The 22,281-nt window shown below is 44.2% G+C and overlaps 1 pseudogene; it reads left to right on the top strand.

Moving 5' to 3' along the window:
* Positions 1-1,017: 1,017 nt before the first annotated feature.
* Positions 1,018-22,281, top strand: LOC120045764 (annotated as a pseudogene).

Genomic DNA, 22,281 nt, shown 5'->3' on the forward strand with positions numbered 1-22,281 from the left:
CATCACATGCCGCTACCTGCTCTCCTCCAACATGGATCAGTGTTTGGCCGTGACGTCAGCCGTCACCGCCCTGCCTGCCTGCAGTATCGGTGACTCCAGATGATGAAGACAGGAGAAGCGGCCTTGCGATGAATCAGAATTAAGAGGGAAATAAGCCATCACAGGATGAGATACTGCTTTAAACTTGGCGACGGAGGTATCGAACGATGTTCATTTTACGGCGCTTATACGATGGATAGTATTATACCGAATGGAGGGAGCGGTGGACTATGCTTCCCTCCGGGCTTCTTTCTGGGGGCTTTTCAGTTTAAGAGCGCTTCTGCAAGCGCTGCCACGGTATGGGCGATTTAGTGAAGACATCCACGAGTCTATAAACATCAGCAATACAATCGTTTTGGGCAATATCGTGGAATATTTTTTTTCTTAAAGATTCTGGAATAGGATTATATAGGTGGAGCTGCGGTTTATTTAATAAAACATGAGCCCCGCTCGGTACACTGTGGTCCCAATTTATGGGTTGATTTATTGCTGTTGATGTTCGAGTATTGTGAGTCGCTGATTTTCTAATGAACGCGGATCATGTTGGGCATCCTAAATGTTACACCTGCATGGCATGACCCTAAATTGATAGACTACGAGAATATTAACATTTGCTCGTGCGTGGAGACCCTCTAGGCTACCTAATTTAGAGTGGCATGATAGCATCTCCCCATGGAGAATATTTATGCAACCCGACGCAGTGTTTTAATTGAGATACGAGACATGTCATGGGTCTTTTGTTCAGGCTATAGGCTGCTGGTGATAAGACCCTCAAATGCTCCACCTTTCCTCCGAAATAGTGTTTTATAGCCTACTACTGTCATCATCAGTGAGGAACATAAATAACATCAATAATTATTATCACTGTGGTTGGCTTTTGTCATTGGGAATGACAGACTGATCCAATTATTGTCCAGAGGTGCTCTCTCTCCCTCTAGTAACATTTACATATTGAGAAACCCCAGCCCGACTGTGACCATGTCGAAAGCTGCCACTAAAGAGAAGAAATCATTCAGCAAGAAGCTCTTCCGAAGGGGCTCGGTGCGCTCCGTGGGGAGCTTTATGAACAGAGTTCTCAGGACTCTGTCGACTTTGTCCCATTTCGGCAACGAGGAGCATCAAGATGACGACAAAGACGATGCAAGTTCCATCCCGGCCACCACTGGCGGCTCTGTCCCCTCCGACGACAGTGACTGTGGCGGGTTCCTGTTTGGGGACAAGGTCCCCGGAGTTGCCGGACTCAAGAACCATGGCAACACCTGTTTCATGAACGCTATCTTGCAATGTCTGAGCAACACGGAGCTATTTGCTGAGTATCTAGCATTGGAACAATACCGTGGAGAGGACAACAGTCACGGTACTAATGACAAATCGACTGAATCGAATAAACAGAAGTCAACAAACGGTGTCTGTATCCAAAGGAAGGGACACCAGCAGCAGGAGTCAGGTGAAGTCACCGAGCAACTTTCTGGTCTCGTCCGCGCTCTGTGGACGTTTGAGTACACCCCACAACACAGTCGCGAATTCAAGGTATGTGGATGAACGCCCTGGCAACTGAATCGTGTGCCTTGTTTTTGATCGTTGTCTATTGTTTGATGGAAATGGGATTAATCCTATGGATTATAAACTGCGAGGGGCGCACACTTGAAAGTCATTCAAATTGTTGGCATGGGTTGTTACAATGCAGTACGTGACTAACATGCACCTGCCAACCGTTACAATGTAACCGCACAAATGCAACTGATTGTTTCATTGGTTCGTTCTGTCATGGTGTTACTTTGTTGCAGAAACTCGCGCCAGTTTCATGTACAGTAAACCCAATCTTCTGGGTGCCTGTGGGGATTGAACGTATCAAGCCAAACTACTGTAGGCCTACTATTGATTCATTCAAAGTGACTGTCATTAGCAGAAACATATAATGCGCAGTTGATGAGTATGTGTGTGTTAGAGCAGGTAGGCTAGGTGTGTTTGAGAAGGGCTGGATACAAAAAGCTGCACACTCAGTCCAGCAGAATGGTAGCCTGTGACCCACGTGACTACCCAGTGAGGAATACTTGCAGAGCCGGTGTCAACCAGACTTGTAGAATGGTTGGCCAATCCTGTATTAGTGCATAGGCCTCGGGTGCTTTGCAGTTCAGGAGATATACACACGATTTACTTCCGACGGATATCTGAATGTTGAGAGCACACTCAGGGCAGTCCTGAGCCGTTGCATACAGTATGACAGGAGTCAAGAAGATACAGTGCCTTCGCGCCTCTTGACTTATTCGACATTTTGTTGTGTTACAGCCTAATGTCTCACCCATCTACACACAGTACCCTATAATGACAGTCAAAATATGTTTTTTGAATTTTTAAAAACATTTATTGAAAATGAAATACAGAAATATGACATTTACATAACTATTTACACCCCTTTGCGATGCAAAGAGAATGCAAAGAGTGTGCAAAGCTGTCAAGGCAAATGGTGGCTACTTTGAAGAATCTAAAATATATTTTGATTTGTTTAACACTTTTTTGGTTACTATACGATTCCATATGTGTTATTTCATAGTTTTGATGTCTTCACTATTATTCTACAATGTAGAAAATAGTAAAAATAAAGAAAAACCCCTGAATGAGTAGGTGTGTCCAAACTTTTGACTGGTACTGTATATACTGAAATATCACATTTACATAAGTATTCAGACCCTTTACTCAGTACTTTGTTGAAGCACCTTTGGCAGCGATTACAGTCTCAAATCATCTTGGGTATGACGCTACAAGCTTGGCACACCTGTGTTTGGGGAGTTTCTCCCATCCTTCTCTGTAGATCCTCTCAAGCTCTACCAGATTGGATGGGGGGCTTCGCTGCACGGCTGTTTTCAGGTCTTTCTAGAGATGTTTGATTAGGTTCCAAGTCCGGGCTCTGGCTGGGACACTCAAGGACATTCAGAGACCTATCCCAAAGCCACTCCTGCATTGTTTTGGCTGTGTGCTTAGGGTCGTTGTTCTGTTAGAAAGTGAACCTTCGCCCCCAGTCTGAGGTCCTGAACACCCTGGAGCAGGTTTTCATCAAGGATCTCTCTGTACTTTGCTCGGTTAATCTTTCCCTCGATCCTGACTAGCCTCCTAGTCCCTGCCGCTGAGAAACATCCCCACAGCATGACTCTGCCACCACCATGCTTCACTGTAGGGATGGTGCCAGGTTTCCTCCAGGTGTGACGCTTGGCATTCAGGCCAAAGAGTTAAAACTTGGTTTCATCAGACTAGAAAATCTTGTTTCTAATGGTCTAAGAGTCCTTCAGGTGCCTTTTGGCAAACTCCAAGTGGACTGTCATGTGTCTTTTACTGAGGAGTGGCTTCTGTCTGGCCACTCTACCATAAAGACCTGATTGGTGGAGTGCTGCAGAGATGGTTGTCCTACTGGAAGTTTCTCCCATCTCCACAGAGGAACTCTGGAGCTCTGTCAGATTGACCATCAGTTTTGCCGGGCGGCCAGCTCTAGAAAGAGTCATGGTGGTTCCAAAGTTCTTCCATTTAAGAATGATAGAGGCCACTGTGTTCCTGGGGACCTTCAATGTGCAGAACATTTTTTGGTACCCTTCCCCAGATCTGTGCCTCGACACAATCCTGTCTCGGAGCTCTACGGACAATTCTTTCGACCTCATGTCTTGGTTTTTCTCTGACATGCACTGTCAACTGAATTTACCACGGGTGGACTCCAATCTCCAGGATGATCAATGGAAACAGGAATTTCAATTTCGAGTGTCATAGCAAAGGGTGTGAATACTTATGTAAATAAGGTATCTGCTTTTTATTTTTAATACATTTGCAAACATTTCTAAAAACATGTTTTCGCTTAGTCATTATAGGGTGTTGTGTGTAGATTGATGAGGATCTGTTTTTTATTTAATCCATTTTAGAATAAGGCTGTAATGTAACAAAATGTGGGAAAAGTCAAGGGAACACTTTCCGAATGCACTGTAAGGTCACACAGTTAACAGTGCATGTCAGAGCAGAAACTATACCATGAAGTCCAAGGAACTGTCCATAGAGCTCAGAGATAGAATTGTTATGAGGCATATAGGGTATAAAACCATTTCTGGAGTGTTGAAAGTTTTCAAATGCACAGTGATCTCCATCATTGGTAAATGGAAAAATATGGAACTACCCAGACTCTGCCTAGAGCTGGCCGTCCGACAAAACTGAGCAACCGGGCAAGAAGGATCTTGGTCAGCGAGGTGACCAAGAACCCAATGACCGCTCTGACAGAACTGCAGAGTTCCTTGGCTGAGATGGGAGAACTTGCTAGAAGGACGACAGTCTCTACAGAACTTCACCAATCTGGGCTTTATGGGAGAGTGGCCAGACGGAAGCAACTCCTGAGAAAAAGGTGCACGCCTGGAGTTTGCAAAATGACACGTGAACGACTCTGAGATCATAAGGGAAAAGAATATCTGGTCTGATGAGACAAAAATGGAACTCTTTGGCTTGAATGCAAAGTGCTATGTCTGGAGAAAACCAGACACAGCTCATCACCCATCTAACACCATCAGAGAGAATAAAGTAGATGTCACACGTCAACATTTTGATTTATGACCCTATGTCCTGCTGACGTGTGCATGCCCATATTTGGGCTTCCGGTCTGGACATCCTGGTGGGGAAGTGACCATGTGTTTGTGCATCCTGTTCCTGTTCTCACGACTGTGGTCCTGCAGGTTTATACCAGCGCTGGTCAGAGCCCTGGAGTCTATGGGTCTTGTGCCGTCTATCCCTAGAGTTTACGGGGTAACCGAGGCCTTCCTACATGAACTGAAGGAGGCATCCATGGTGATTTTTAAAATCATGTACAGTCTTACGCATGTATTGTTCTGGGGCTTTATAAGGCGTCTGCAAAGCCCAATACCCCAGGACATTCGTGTTTCATAGACAACAACCCTGAGGGCAATAAAATAGGGGGGGGCCTTACTCTTTGAAATGTTCATCCCCCCACCCCGTTCAACCAGGTACCTAGACATCAAGCATCATGACAACTTCAAAGACATCATAAAACTATTTTCGCACTCTAAGCCGTGAGAACAGGAACAGGATGCACAAACACATGGTCACTTCCCCACCAGGATGTCCAGACCGGAAGCCCAAATATGGGCATGCACACGTCAGCAGGACATAGGGTCATAAATCAACATTTTGACGTGTGACATCTACTTTATTCTCTCTACCATCCCTACCTGCCATGACACATGGTGGTTATAGCATCATGCTATGGGGATGCTTTACAGCGGCAGGGACTGGGAGACTGGTAAGGATAGAAGGAACAATGAATGAAGCCAAATACAGGCAAATCCTTGATGAGAACCTGCTTCGGAGTGCAAATGACCTCAGACTGGGGAGAAGATTTACGTTCCAACAGGACAATGACTCCAAGCATAAAGCCAAAGCAATGCTGGAATGGCTTCAGAACAAGAATGTGAAAGTCTTTGAATGGCCCAGTCAAAACGCAGACTCTAATCCCATTGAAAGTCTGTGGAAAGACTTATAATAGAGCTTGAGAAAATCTGCAAGGAAGAATGGGAGAACATCCCCAAATCCAGATGTGCAAAGCTGATACAGGCATACCCAAGACGACTCAAAGCTGATACAGGCATACCCAAGATGACTCAAAGGTGCTTCTACAAAGTATTTACTCACAGCAAAGAGGTGTTAATAATTATGTAAATTAGATATTTCTGTATTTCATTTTCAACACATTTGCTAAAATTTCTCAGCATGTGTTCACTTTGTCATTATGGGGTATTGTGTGTAGATGTGTGAGTGGAACAAAATATATGAATTCAGGCTGTAACTGTCACGATCGTCGTCAGGGAAATGACCGGACCAAGGTTCAGCATGGTGAGCGTACATTTCTTTTATTGATAAATGTCGCCAACAAAACAAAGAACAAGGAAACAACCGTGAAGTTTACTTCGGCTATAATGCCACTAACAAAGACAACTACCCACCAATCCAAAAGGAAAAAAGGCTGCCTAAGTATGATTCCCAATCAGAGACAACGATAGACAGCTGTCCCTGATTGAGAACCATACCCGGCCAAAACATAGAAACAAAGAACATAGAGTTTCCCACCCGAGTCACACCCTGACCAACCAAACATAGAGAATAAAAAGATCTCTATGGTCAGGGCGTGACAGTAACAGAACAAAATGTGGAATAAGTCAAGGGGTATGAATACTTTCTGAAGGCACTGTACATGTCCGTCAGAGCCACATGGCCTAACAAACAAGATGAATGAAAGAGGAAGAACCACCCAAAACATTAATGGTCAATAGTTACATGTTTTATTTATTTAACTAGGCAAGTCAGTTAAGAACAAATTCTTATTTTCAATGACAGCCTAGGAACAGTGGGTTAACTGCCTTGTTCAGGGGCAGAACGACAGATTTTTACCTTGTCAGCTCAGGGATTCGATCTTGAAACCTTTCAGTTACTAGTCCAACGCTCTAACCACTAGGCCACCCTTCCGCCCCTACATGTAAGCCTATATCAAAATTATGAATATGTTCGCAGATATCTATATAAGTCCATGAATGATAATAAAAAAGTGTACACTTTGTTTCCTGGTGATGAATGGTACAGTAGGCTACAGTTAAAATTGACATACAGCACGTTTATATTATATCACCGGGAACCAAAGCGTACACTTTTTTTTAATGATTGGCTTTTCATGAATTTAGTTGCTATATAGATATCTGCGAACAGATTCATTATTTTGATATAGGCTTACATTTAACTATCGATCGCTCATGTACTAACGTGCCAATTTCAATTAGAGCCTACTGTACCGTTCTCTTGATTAATCAAATCAATTAGCAACAACCTCCAAGTAGACTAGCAGTGGCAGACGTGATGAATGGATGGATTCAGGAGCAGTGAATCTCACCTATCCGTTGGATCTCCCTAATCCGACAGATTTACAGGGTTTAGTTGAGAATGGCATAAACGCTTTTGCCACTCAACCAATCACATTTCTTTTATAAAGCCCTTTTCACATCAGCAGTTGTCACAAAGTGCTTTACCAGATACCCAGCCTACAATTCCAAAGTGCAAGCAATGCAGATGCAGAAGCACAGTAGCTAGGAAAAACTCCCTAGAAGGCAGGAATCTAGGAAGAAACCTAGAGAGGAACCAGGGTCAGTGAGAACAGCAAATTAGGAACAAAGTAGCACGCCAAGGTAACACACCCGGTGAAATCAAGTCGGGGTTCGACAGATTTCAGACTTTCTGAAGAGCAGAGATGTTGTGTTCCTGTAGAGTTTTCGATGGACATTGAAATGTGTAGCAGCATCTGACTCTAGCATCTTGTGTCCCAGCAGATTAGCCTGGTCAGCTGTCTACTGTTGTTTCCCCTTAGAAAGCTCAGGTTACCCTCCCATCACCAGCACCAGAATTCCTTTCAATGTCACTCACTAAAGATTTCTCTGTGAACCTCCATTTCTTTGCACCAGGGATTTTCTTTTTGTCTATTTCGGGTCTTATAACTACATGTCCTGCTTTACCGGTTCAAAGTAAATATTGGAGGGGAATTGAATTGAACAGGTCCATCCAGCAGCACACTGCTTATTCCTGACAATGTTTCTATTTCGGTCCCTTTTTCTCCCTTGGTTGTCAGCCAGAGAACAAACTGTCTTATTCTATATAGATTATTCACTCTGGAGTGTAGAGCCACGGTCATATTTATGAAGTTGGCTGTGTTTACACAGGCAGCCCAATTCTGATATATTTTCCACTAATTTGTCTTTTGACAAATCAGATCAGCTCTGAAAAAGATCTGATGTGAAAAGATCTGATCTGAATGGCTGCATTTGTAGACGCAGCCATTGAGGCTCCTTCACTAGATACATTGGACTCTTTTAAAACATGCAAGTTATTTATAAAGAGAACGTGTGTTTATATGTTTTGTATTGATTGATTCAGCTACATTTGATCTCCATAACTCAGCACTTACTATCAGTCCCAACCTTCATCAGTTAAATGTTTGGTTAATTGTGCTTTAATTGGCATTGGCTCAGTTTTTCATGGCAGGTCACTTCACAGGTCTACCTGGTTAGTTCATTGCGTAAGCCACAGTAGAAAACAGTTGTGTTCAGAATGTTCGATAGAGCCATGTCGGAAAGGTGAGAGGTTGGTTTTAGCACCTTTGAACTGCCAAGCTGTTTTGTCGTTTCGTCTGGCTTATTTTGCACAATAAATTAAGTATTTTACACAGTTTTATAATCCGTGTACTTTTTAAGCCATTAAGTGGACAAGGCGATGGCCGGCATTGTCACAATATCTCTGAGCTGGGTTGTTGAGTAAGGTGCTTAAAAGTACCGTATACCGAGCTCCTCGTACACCTAATTTCTTCATGATTTTCTCAGTTTGTGTCATCAAGTTTCTTGGTAACCAAATAGCCGTATTGTATTGGAGCGTACTTGAGTTTCCCCCATTGACAGTAGAAGGTATAGACCTTTTTCAAATCACGACCATGTTGAATTGAATACGAGGCTGAGCAGACAGAACAGCTGCTGTCTGAGGCCACATCATTGAGAACAAAACTTGAGAGCCCTTACAACTCATTAACGAAGACATTAACGAGACATGAACGACAGATACACACGGGGATAGCCCTATCCATTTTCCTGTACATCGACTGCTGGATCGAGTGATAAATTGTCTATCTCCACTGTCATTGACTAATTAGGCCATTCTACAAATGTAATTGTTTAAATACATATCATCGGTAGTTCACCTGGCTGTATTATACTGCAAGTCCCATAGGCAGATTATGCAGATGCCTTTCCAGGACTCAACAACACTCAACCTCCATTTTACCATGTCGTTTTTCTGGTTAGATATTTTACTGTGGCGTACAATGCTACAGTATACGTACAGTAAACATCCTACACCTACTCTACATTTCTCCTTTAGTATGCACACAGAGGCTTCGGGTTGAGTGCTTGGTCTTTCATTGCGTCGTGCTTTGCATAAAGTGCTGGGGCTGCAGTGCTAATGGTTTCAAAAGGAGAAGGGTTTCCCTATGGGGTTTACTGGGAGGAACAGCGCTCGGCGTTCTGATTGCATCGTTGCCCTTGTGTGACATTTGATAGCCAGTGACCAGAGGTGACTACACCTGGCCTGGAAGGATGGCTCTGTCGCCACGCACGGAGGTGTCCACAAATAACTGAATCGGTCACTCACCGGGCTATTAAAGCGGTATTAAAGTGTTATTTCTTCAGGGTTTCTCGTCACGATGTTACAGTAGAAAGGCATGTACTGTCCAACATAGAGAAAGGAGCATGTTGTTACGTTAAGGCCTTGTCCAACCAACGTTTCGGTTTGCTTCGACTACTGCTCTACAGCCATGTCTCAATTTGAAGACGGACCAATAAAAACAAAAACAAAAATGATATGTTTAATGCCTCACATTAACTTGTGACCTTCCTTTTACTATTCATCTTTGAATTTGTTTTTTTCCCAGAACGTTGTGTCGAAGAGTGCCCTGCAGTTCCGGGGCAACGCCCAGCACGATGCCCAGGAGTTCCTGCTGTGGCTCTTGGACAGAGTTCACGAGGACCTCAACAACATCGTCCTGCCCAGCAGCAGACCCCCCAGGAAGGTAACCAACTTTACTTGGGCATGCTTACGTTCATTACATCAGTTACAAGTTGGGGATTGTATCTCAGACCGTTGAATGATATTAGATATAGCCTAGAGCCATGTCTGGTAGCATCGCTGCCAACTGTGCTGGTTCTGAAGCTTCTAGACTGTGGATTGGTACCTTTCTGTACTGAACAGACAGCATTGTATTTCCTCCAACTGTATCGTCTAGGCTGTATCCCCTTTACTGCATTTCCATTGTTGTATCTCCCTTAACTGTCAATTACCTGATTGTGTTTACTTTGTTTTATTCTTTTTTTATCTCGTTACTCTATTTCGGGCGTTAATGTGGGCTGTTAAGTATCTATCTCCTGACTAACTGCTGTGTTACTATATGTCGTCTCTCCTGACTGTCATCTGTCTGCTCGCTGTCTCTGTAGCCTCCGTTGGAGGAAGAAAATGTCCCTGAAGGATCCTCATTACCAGCAGCTGGCTCTTTCGTACAAGAGCTATTTCAGGCTCAATACAGGTGAGTCACACCTCAAAGTAATCCCCTGATTGACACCCCACCGCACTCTTACAGAATATAGTTGGGATAGATCGACACGTACTGTAGATAGAGTAGATCCTAACACAAGTGAGCTAGCCAGTTTTCTAATGCTAATTTGACGACTAACGTTTGGCTCGTTGTGATTGTAGCTTTCACATTGACACAGGCAGTGTCGTTACAGCGGTTTGAAGTGAACATTTTTTTTTTTTGTCTCCACACAAATAGGTCCTCCCTGACTTGCCCTCACTGCCAGAAACAGAGCAACACCTTTGACCCTTTCCTCTGCATCTCACTGCCCATCCCGGTACCGCACACTCGGTAAGACGATATCTAATATCTTAATAAGGCAATATCTGACACACAAACAGTATACCCCACTACAAATTACAGAAAGACCGGGTCTTGTTCTGCTGTATTTGATCTCAACTTACAACTGAGTGTCTAGAAGCATGATCAGATGATGGTGTTCCTTGAAGCGTGGGTAAGATAACTCAATTGTCCTGTGTTTCCCTCCCAGGCCCCTGTATGTGACGGTGGTGTACCAGGGAAAGTGTTCCCACTGTATGAGAGTGGGTGTGGCTGTGCCTCTCTCCAGCACTGTGTCCAGACTGAGAAACGCTGTGGCCCAGGAGACCAAAATACCCTCTGAACAGGTACCAAGTCCAATACCTTTGAAATCGAGCCTCAAAGTGTAAACATGTATACAGATGAACGGATAAGAGACGAGTGAAACGGTCAGCAATGATTGAAAATGCCCACCCTACTAAAAAGCCATCTTCAGCACTATTCAAACTGAAACATAAAATGTCAACACTAGTCAATTCAAAACTTGAGGCGTTGAGTAGGTATTTAAGTGGTAGTCATGGTCATTCATGATCAAAGTAGGTGTTTGTTTTTTAGGTTCAGCCAATGGTGGGGACTCGAGGCCCTTGTGAGCATCTTCGTTACAGAGAAATCTATTGTCTCAGCCTTCAACAATCCACTGTTTGTGTTTGATGTGTCTCCTAGAGTCATGATTGGAGGCTCAGATCATGTGATATTGTTTGCTCATCCTATTTTATATGGTCCACTACTCTGTATAAATCCTGAGTTACTGTGTAATAATTCATGTGTGTTAATCAATCTTATGAATCTTATATGAATTTCATATGAATAAACCACACACCTCATGCCTAGCGTACCTATGTTGGCTCTTCAGTATGAAATTGACCCCCTTTTGAGATTTTGTAGCCCTTTACACTCGTGCCCATATACGAGTTGAAAAATGGCAGATTTGGGCACTGATAAACGCAGTAACATGCTACACATGACGTCAGAGCTCTGGCTCTGCGCTTCACAGAGCTGCATGGGTTTTGACTGACAGACGTTCTGAACTCGAGCACCTCGCGCGTCAAAAAGTTGCCCCCATCCCTCCTGCTAATTGGGCAACTTTTGTAAATGTTTTGTTGTCTGGGAAAAGTGAGGGAAATGCTGTAAATGAAAAGGACTCTATGTTTTTTGAAAGATGAGACCTTGAGGATTATAATAAATACCGCTTTGATGTCATACAAGCATGCCAAATACCTGCGAGTCTAAATGTGCACTTCGCATTTTCAAATCATAAGAGTCATGTCAAAATCGGATCAAATACAATTTTATTTGTCACATGCTCCGAATACAACGGGTGTAGACATAACCATGAAATGCTTGCTTACGAGCCCTTCCCAACAATGCAGTTATTTAAAAAAATAAATAATAATAAAATGAACACAAGAGGAATAAAATACACAATATACAGTGTCAGCGTTTATGATCACTATGTTTGATGTGCAGTTACAAGATGAAATGGCGTCATACCTTGGGTTGTTCTGAACAGAATGAGTCTGTTTGTCTATTGTGAAGAAAATGTGCGCGGCACACGCTTCTGAATGCACTCGATTCCTTTCTAAGCTCACCAAAATGATGATCTGTTTCCCCGAATTGCATTGTGAAAAATGAACACTTTAATGTCGTTGTTTAAAACCTAGCTAGTCATGTTCGCAATAGAACACGCTTTCAAATGATGCCCACCTGACCCAGATTGCGATTTATAATGGATCGTTAATTGTGTGATTGCAGGGTTGTGTTCCAAACAAAACGGCTACAAGTGGGCTTGCTCTAGTTCCTCAACGGCACAGCTAGGATAGCTCAAAACAGCACCTTATATACTGAACAAAAATATAAACGCAACATGTAAAGTGTTGGTCCCATGTTTCTTGAGCTGAAATAAAAGATCCCAGAAATGTGCCGTATGAACAAAAAGCTTATTTCTCTCAAATGTTGCTCACAAATTAGTTTACATCCCTGTTAGCGAGCATTTCTCCTTATCCAGGATAATCCATCCACCTGACAGGTGTGGCATATCAAGAATCTGATCAAACGGCTTGTGCTGGGGACAATAAAAGGCCACTCTAAAATGTGCAGTTTTGTCACACAGCACAATGCCACAGATATCTCAAGTTTTGAGGGAGTGTGGAATTGGCATGCTGACTGCAGGAATATCCACCAGAGCTGTTGCCAGAGAATGTAATGTTCATTTCTCTACCATAAGCAACCTCCAACGTCATTTTAGAGAATTTGGCAATACGTCAAAGCGGCCTCACAACCGCAGAGCACGTGTAACCACGCCAGCCCAGGACCTCCTAATCTGGCTTCTTCACCTGCGGGATCGTCTGAGACCAGAGACCCGGACAGCTGATGAAACTGGGGGTTTGCACAACCAAATAATTTCTGCACAAACTGTCAGAAACCGTCTCAGGGAAGCTCATCTGGGTGCTTGTCGTTCTCACCAGGGTCTTGACCTGAATGCAGTTAGTTCAGTGTCGTAATCAACGTCAGTGGGCAAATGCTCACCTTCGATGGCCACTGGCATGCTGGAGAAGTGTGATCTTCATGGATGAATCCCGGTTTCAACAATGAACATAATTGCATTTTATCGATGGCAAATTGAATGCACAGAGATACAGTGACGAGATCCTGAGGCTCATTGTCTTGCCATTCATCCGCCACCATCACCTCATGTTTCCGCATGATAATGCACGGCCCCACGTCGCAAGGATCTGTACATAATTCCTGGAAGCTGAAAATGTCCCAGTTCTTTTATGGCCTGCATATTCACCAGACATGTCACCCATTGAGCATGTTTAGAATGCTCTGGATCGACGTGTACAACAGCATGTTCCAGTTCCTGCCAATATCCAACAACTTCGTACAGCCATTGAAGAGGAGTGGGACAACATTCCACAGGCCACAATCAACAGCCTGATCAACTATGCGAAGGAGATGTCTCGCTGCATGAGGCAAATGGTGGTCACACCAGATACAGACTGGTTTTCTGATCCAGACCCCTACCTTTTTTTAAGGTATCTGTGACCAACAGATGCATGCATATCTGTATTCCCAGTCGTGTGAAATCCATAGAGTAGTGCCTAATGAATTCATTTCAATTGACTGATTTCCTTATATGAACTGCAACTCAGTAAAATCTTTGAAATTGTTGCATGTTGTGTTTCTATTTTAGTTCAATGTAGTAACTGGAGACACCAGTTAGTCCTCTCACTCACACCCTTTTAGTTTTTTTTCTTATGTTCCACCTACCCAAAATTTGTAGCATGTTACTGAATATATCCAGAATATTTTCAGATTTCATAATGAGCAAATGCGGCGAAAAGTACAGTAAATGTAAAATGCACATAAAATCAACAGTGTAATGTTTGGATTTCGTCTTGTGTCTGGTGAACTGTTGTGTCCTCACCTTTGGTCTAATAATTGTCCCATAATCACCTAAAATGTTCCCTTTCAATTGCTACCATGGTTATGCACATGCTTTTCATATTTCTTCTGTAAGAAACATTTCAATTTAGCCCTATCCATATAGGCCAGTTCCCACAAGTGTAAAGGTTTAAACCTTTGTGAGACCTTCCTCGATGGAGGCCAAAATGTTACTGGAGGCTTAAATCTTAAATAGAACTTAATTGAATGAGATTAACCCTATCTCTGTTAATGATCCGTGTGTGTGTGTGCAGATTGTCCTTACCGAAATGTACTCCGATGGCTTTCACCGCTCCTTCTGTGACGATGATGACGACCTTGAGATCATTCAAGAGAGCGACTCCGTATTTGCCTTTGAAACACCTGAGTTGTTTAGACCAGAGCAGATCCGGTCTCAGCGAGGTTTGACTTCATGTTATGATTCCCCCGTAAATCAGTTTAGCTCTGGGCCGTATTAGGGCGGTATGAGTCTAGATTAGATTACAAATGGATTTAGCAATTGGATTTAATAGGAAATCATGTTTCATCTGGATGTGATTACCTATTTTCACCCTCTCTGCATATGGGTGTACAGTATCTTTTGGACCCAGAAAATTGATAGCCCAATAAGAACTGGGTATACAGATATGCGTCCCTATGCCAGAATCCAACATATTGCGCAGGTTAACAGCCTTATTCAACAAACTTGCATCTCACTGACCTGTAGCAGGCTTTAATCTTTGTTTCATTAAACCTTACGATAATGTAACCGCAACCGCAGCTTGGGTAGTTTTGATTTAGAACTCAAAAGTTTGTTCATATAGTGCTGTGAATACATTTACAGTATATACTGCAATGTGTTGCAGGAAGTCCCCATGCTAATCTGAATCAGAACAACTTGAAGTATGGGACAGACAACAACAGGCTACAGGTGTCAACAAAAATGGAAGAGTCAGTGACTCCCCCTCCGAGCCCCAATAAGATCAGCGGGGCTGACAAGATCATTCTGCTGGTGTGTAACAGAGCCTGTGCTGGACAGCAGGGACGCAGGTACACAAAGCAACTCCTCAAGATTTCAACATGAAACATTCCAGTTTAATGTGGTGAAGCAAAGTAGCACCAGGAAAATATGATCTCAAGGGACATGTTCATACAGTGGCGATGAAAACTAATTTGATATAGTTATGATGGATGTGGAAAATCTTGTTCTTCACCTTGTCTATGACGATTCTAGGTTTGGTCATCCGTTTGTGCTGTATCTGGAGCGGACTGTCACCTGGGACATTCTGCAGAAGGAGATCCTGGAGAAGATGCGTCACCTTTTGCGTCCTGGGGTCTTTGTCCAGGTAGGTGCAGGTTATCCACACAGACACTCATTCAACACAGGCACACACACATATGTACACAGTGTAACTAAACGTATTTGCCGTCCCTCAGGTTGGGCCCTTCAGTTTGCGTGTAGTGGGGGTGGTTGGAATCACGTATCTCTTACCTCAAGAGGAGCAACCACTGTGCCACCCCTCTGTGGAGAGGTAATGTCACCCAGCGCCACCAGAGGGCGCTTGTCTCTCACTGATAGAGGACAGGTAGCAAGAGTTAGTTTAGCAAGTGTTCAACCTTTCAGCGTGTTTAGCCTTTTGTTTAACCCTTCCGTGGTTTTTCACACGTGTTAAACCGTCTGGGTTGTTGTTCGATATGTAGCGTACCCTGTTTTCCACATTGAGCTGTCATAGGTCTCAAAGATAACGTTGCGTTGATTTCCTATTTATCCAACGTTTGTCTGCAGAGCGTACAAATCTTGTGGGCCAGGAGGTCCCCCACATGTCAAGATTGTGGTGGAATGGGACAAAGAGACAAAAGACTAGTAAGTGTAATGAGACACACAAAAAAAACAATGCTGAGAGGGAAAGACACTCACCTCTCATCATGATCCAGTGCACACATTTAGCATTGACTGGCAGTCACTCATACGGTGAGACAAATAGTTTTGCTCTTTGAAGAGAATGTGAATGTGAATTCAAAGCAATTGTTGTGACTGAGGTGAGACGTTTCCCTAGTTTCTGTTTGTCAACACATTTCGAATAGAACTTTCATGGTTTCCTTTGAAGCTTGTTGTGCGACCTCGGTGTGAACTGTGCATTTTGTTGTGTCTGGCTGCAGTCTGTTCAAACGCACCGAGGACGAGTACATCCCAGATGCTGAGAGTGTACGTCAACAGAAAGACGGACATCTGCAGCCTCAGATGTGCTCCCTCGCCCAGTGCTTTCAGCTCTACACCAAAGAGGAACAGGTACGTGTGTACCCGTGCCTGTGTGTGTGTGTGTGTGTGTTTGTGTGTTTGAGAGCTCTGCTCTGTGTGTTTCAGCTTGCTCCAGATGATGCCTGGCGCTGCCCACACTGCAAGCAGCTACAGCAGGGCAGCATCAAGTTGAGCCTCTGGACCCTGCCTGACATCCTCATACTGCACCTCAAACGCTTCAGACAAGTACAGTACACTACAGACCACTACACTATACATCAACATCATTCATACAACTACATAATCAAAGTGTATAAGCTCAGTTAGCATTATATTACCCCAGGAATAAACTCAAAACAGTATTTAATTCCAAGTACACGTGTATCGATCGTATTACTAGTGTATGTCAACACTAATATTATGTTCATTCTTACAAGCTCAGTCAGCATTGTACACTCAACCAATCTGCATTAGCATAGTAAGCATTCCACCCTCAACCAACATCATCAAATTTGTTGCTGTTGTGCGTGTGTGTATGGTGTCTTCTTAGGACGGAGACCGGAGGATGAAGATGCAGAACATGGTGAAGTTTCCTCTGATCGGGATGGACATGGCGCCCCATATGGTCAAGCGGAGCCAGAGCAGCTGGAGTCTGCCCTCGCACTGGTCACCATGGAGACGACCTTACGGGATGGGCCGCGACCCCGAGGACTACCTGTATGACCTGTACGCTGTGTGTAACCACCACGGGACAATGGCGGGAGGTCATTACACAGGTTAGCGAACAACACACGTATGGACACACACTCTAATATGTTCCTGCAGCAGTAGGGCTATAAATTGACAGGGTTGCTGGCTCAAATCCCAATGGGTTTACAATGCTGGTCTGCCCTTGAGAAAGCCACTTACTCCATGTACAGTACCAGTCAAAAGTTTGGACACACCTACTCATTCAAGGGATTTTCTCAAAACTATGAAATAACACATATGGAATCATGTGGTAATCAAAAAGGTGTTAAACAAATCAAAATACATTTTAGATTTTAGATTATTCAAAGTAGCCACCCTTTGCATTGATTACAGCTTTGCACACTCTTGGCATTCTCTCAACCAGCTTCTTAGAAGAATCTCAAATATATAATATATCTTGATTTGTTTAACACTTTTTTGGTTACTACATGATTCCATATGTGTTATTTTATAGTTTTTATTCTACAATGTAGAAAATGGTAAGAATAAAGAAAAGCCCTTGAATGAGTAGGTGTGTCCAAACGTTTGACTGGCATCCATTTCCCCGCTCTTTTTTTTAGAAACTCAAATAATTCAAATCCACGGAATTATCCAGTTAACATGATAATTGACTCTTTATCCCATCCGTATTATGTCCTCTTCTGCAGCTCACTGTAAAAACTCCATCGATGGCATGTGGTACTGCTTTGACGACAGCGATGTCCAAGCCATATCTGACGAGGAAGTCTGCAAGCAGAACGCCTACATACTATTTTATCAAAGACGGGCCACCATCCCGTCATGGTCTGCTAACAGCTCCGTTGCAGGTAAGAATATATGCATTTGTTATGTAAAAAACGATTTAATTCATAATTCAAATCAAATCAAATTGTATTTGTCACGAATACAACAAGTGTAGACCTTACAGTGAAATGCTTACTTACAAGCCCTAACCAACAATGCCGTTTAAAAATAAATTCAAAAAATCACCTAATAAAAAAAATTACACAAGAAATAAAAGTAACAAATAATTCAAGAGCAGCAGTAAAATAACAATACCGCGGCTATATACAGGGGGTACCGGTACAGAGTCAATGTGCGGGGGCACCATTCCATAATTCTATGGGATGCAACGTTTTTCAAACAACAAGATGCAACAATGTCATAGATAGTCTGGAGCCCTGAACTAACTTTTCCCCCTGGTGGCACTGGTGCCACTAACTTTTTCACATGTTTGCAACAACCCTTGATTTGGTCGCATCAAAAACAACGAATGGCGTCACGCAATAGAAAAATGAGTAATCATCATGTTCATTGATAGTGCTTTATTAATAAGTGTATTAAACTACTGAAAAAATGTAACTCCCACAGCCAAGTTAAAGGGACGCTAAATGCGACTAAACGGCTGTAGTCTGGAGCCATGTAGTAGAATACCTGGGTCTTATTTGGTTTTTGCCTCACATCCAATCTCCCTGTAGATGTCATGTCCTCCCCGACTGAGACACGTGATTTAAAATCATAGACATATACATATGTGCACATATAAATGTTTTTATACTGTATGTCTAATATATACATTTATGATGTATATATTCAGTTGAAGTCGGAAGTTTACATACACTTAGGTTGGAGTCGTTAAAATCTGTTTTTCAAACACTCCACAAATTTCTTGTTAACACACTATAGTTTTGGCAAGTCGGTTAGGACATCTACTTTGTGCATGACACAAGTCATTTTTTCAACAATTGTTTACAGACATATTATTTCACTTAAGGACATATACTGTGTCACAATTCCAGTGGGTCAGAAGTTTACATACACTAAGTTGACTGTGCCTTTAAACAGCTTGGAAAATTCCCGAAAATGATGTCATGGCTTTAGAAGCTTCTGAAAGGCTAATTGACATTATTTGAGTCAATTGGAGGTGTACCTGTGGATGTATTTCAAGGCCTACCTTCAAACTCAGTGCCTCTTTGCTTGACATCATGAGAAAATCAAAAGAAATCAGCCAAGACCTCAGAAAAAAAAGTGTAGACCTCCACAAGTTTGATTCATCCTTGGGAGCAATTTCCAAATGCCTGAAGGTACCACGTTCATCTGTATGAATAATAGTACACAAGTATAAACACCATGGGACCACACAGACGTCATACCACTCAGGAAGGAGACACGTTCTGTCTCCTAGAGATGAACGTACCTTGGTGCGAAAAGTGCAAATCAATCCCAGAACAACAGCAAAGGTACCTTGTGAATATGCTGGAGGAAACCGGTACAAAGTATCTATATCCACAGTAAAACGAGTCCTATATCGACATAACCTGAAATTCCGCTCAGCAAGGAAGAAGCCACTGCTCCAAAACCGCCATAAAAAGCCAGACTACGGTTTGCAACTGCACATGGGGACAAAGATCGTACTTTTTGGAGAAATGTCCTCTGGTCTGATGAAACAAAAGTAGAACTGTTTGGCCATAATGACCATCGTTATGTTCGGAGGAAAAAGGGGGACGCTTGCAAGCCGAAGAACACCATCCCATCCGTGAAGCATGGGGGTGGCAGCATCATGTTGTGGGAGTGCTTTGCTGCAGGAGACACGGTGCACTTCACAAAATAGATGGCATCATGAGGCAGGAGAATTATGTGGATATATTGAAGCAACATCTCAAGACATCAGTCAGGAAGTTAAAGCTTGGTCGCAAATGGGTCTTCCAAATGGACAATGACTCCAAGCATACTTCCAAAGTTGTGGCAAAATGGCTTAAGGACAACAAAGTCAAGCTGTTAGAGTGGCTAGCACAAAGCCCTGACCTCAATCCTATAGAACATTTGTGGGCAGAACTGAAAAATCATGTGCGAGCAAGGAGGCCTACAAACCTGACTCAGTTACACCAGCTCTGTCAGGAGAAATGGGCCAAAATTCACCCAACTTATTGTGGGAAGCTTGTGGAATGCTACCCGAAACGTTTGACCCAAGTTTAACAATTTAAAGGCAATGCTACCAAATACTAATTTAGTGTATGTAAACTTCTGACCCACTGGGAATGTGATGAAAGAAATAAAAGCTGAAATAAATCATTCTCTCCACTATTATTCTGACATTTCACATTGTTAAAATAAAGTGGTGATTCTAACTGACCTAAGACAGGGAATTTTTACTAGGATTAAATTTCAGGAATTGTGAAAAACTAAGTTTAAATGTATTTGGCTAAGGTGTATGTAAACTTGCGACTTCAACTGTATACATACAGTATATGTCCTTTGTTTACCCGTCCCAGGTTCGACCAGCTCGTCTCTGTGTGAACACTGGATCAGCAGGTTGATAGGGAGTCGTCCTCCCAGCCAGGCCTCATCTGGCTCCTCCAGACGCACTTCGCTGGCCTCCCTCTCGGAGTCGGCCGAGTTCACTGGGGAACGCAGCGAAGACGATGGTGAGAAACAGCCTCTCATGCATATTTGTCAAGATGTTGTATTTCTGCTATATCAAATATGTTTGCACGATGATAGTACTTGGAACTAAAATTGATACAAAATATATTGTTACGATGACACTGCAGGCCTTATATATACATTAGCCTACTTTCAGTTGTTTTTGCAAAGCTGAACAATCTGTATCATTCTGTAATATAATGATATAATATCAGACTTTACTAGCTTGAAACCCACTGAGAAAAGAGGTCATGAACATGCACTCAGTCTATTTCACTCCACACCAACGCTTTAGTTGTACATCTCTGTCCCCTTCTGTTGAGAAGGCTTCTCTACCCGCCCGGCGGTGAGGAGTATCCAGAGACAGACCTTCTCCTCGCGCTCCAACATGGCCAGCCCTCTGGCCCTCAGCGAGAACGGCTCGAAGCCCTCCTGGTCCCTCTCCACTAAGCTCCATCTGCGCTCCAACTCTCCCTCGCGCTTCTCCCTGGAGTCCCACTCCTCCTCGCCCACCCTTGAGAGGATAGGCGAGGCGGTTGATGACAAGGTCTCCACCTCCTGCTTTAGCGGCTCGGCGAAACCCGAGGTAAGGGCTGGAGGTAAGACACCCCTGGTGGTGGAGGGTAATGCAGGGGCTAAAAGGCTCTTGGAGCAGGTGCACTCCAAGGCCATCCCCCAGGCTGAGCTGAGGAGCTCCAGCCCGGCAGGGGGTAACAGTAACGTGGCTACAGTCGTGGAGCCAGGCAGCCCGGGTCAAGGAGCAATCGCTAAGGAGCCTAAACAACGAGGAGCAGGGGGAGAGGAGGGCGCTGGGGCGAGGAGAAACTCTGCAAAGACTGTTGAGTCCGAGAAGAGCCCCAAGAAGCACCCAACCACCCCCTCACCGTCCCCTTCCCACACCTCCTCTGTGACCCACGGATCGTCACCTTCTCGAACCCAAGCCAAGAGCGTGGCGGCCACAGTGTCCAACCCCAAAGAAAAAAGCGAGGGTGCAGTCAAAAAAACCAGCAAGACCTCCTTAGCCAAAACAGCCACCCCCACGAAAAAGGAGCCGTTGCAGACCCCAGAAACACTTCACCCTGAAACAGCAAAGCAAAGGAAGGGAGGCTCCCCCAGGTCCCAGAGTTCCTCGGCACACCCGCCGAGGAAGACGTCGCCCAGAGGAACGGTGGAGAGGAGCTCCGCATCAGCGAGAACCAGAGCAGCCGAGAGGAGCGCCAGTCGGGAGACGTCGCGGACCACCTCAGTGTCAGAGAGGGGGGTGAACCACGGTGGTCCCTCCTCTAGGGCCAGTGGTGTGTCCCGTGGAGGAGAAGTGTGTGCCACTGGCCGGGGCGAAGGTAGGGCGGGGCGAGGGGCGGAGAGCAGGGCTGGGGGGAGGAGCACCAGCAGCAGCTCCTCCATGACCAGCCTGCGATCGTCCAGTGTGAGCGTGGCACCGGCAGCGGCCTCAGCAGCGCCGCCCAGGGGACCTCTTTGGAACAGCAAGACAGAGGAAAAGGGACTCAACTTCTTCAAGAGTGCCCTGAGGCAGAAAGAGACACGCAGGTCCACGGACGGGGGAAAGCCAACCACGACGGCCAAAGCAGGGACAGGCGAGGCTAAAGGCAACTCAGAAGAAGGGGCTGGGGAGGAGACTGGAGAAGTGGCGGGGAATGGAGCAGCCAAGAGGGCCCAGCAGGGGAACCCAGAGGCCCAGATGAACACACCCTCGGCCAAAGACAAGGAATCCTCCAAGACGTCCAACCCAGCCAAGCACTCTATACTGTCCTCCGCCAAGTCCAAGTCCTCCGGAGCAGAGACAGGTGGAGTGGAGAAAGCCTCTGCCAACGGGAAAAAACCTCCTGAAAAGAGGTTGCCGCCATCCCGAAAGATCCCCATCAATTCTTCACGAACCACCCAGAAGTCCAAGTGA

This window comes from Salvelinus namaycush, chromosome 4 (assembly GCF_016432855.1).
Source record: "Salvelinus namaycush isolate Seneca chromosome 4, SaNama_1.0, whole genome shotgun sequence".
Classification (NCBI taxonomy): Eukaryota; Metazoa; Chordata; class Actinopteri; order Salmoniformes; family Salmonidae; genus Salvelinus; species Salvelinus namaycush.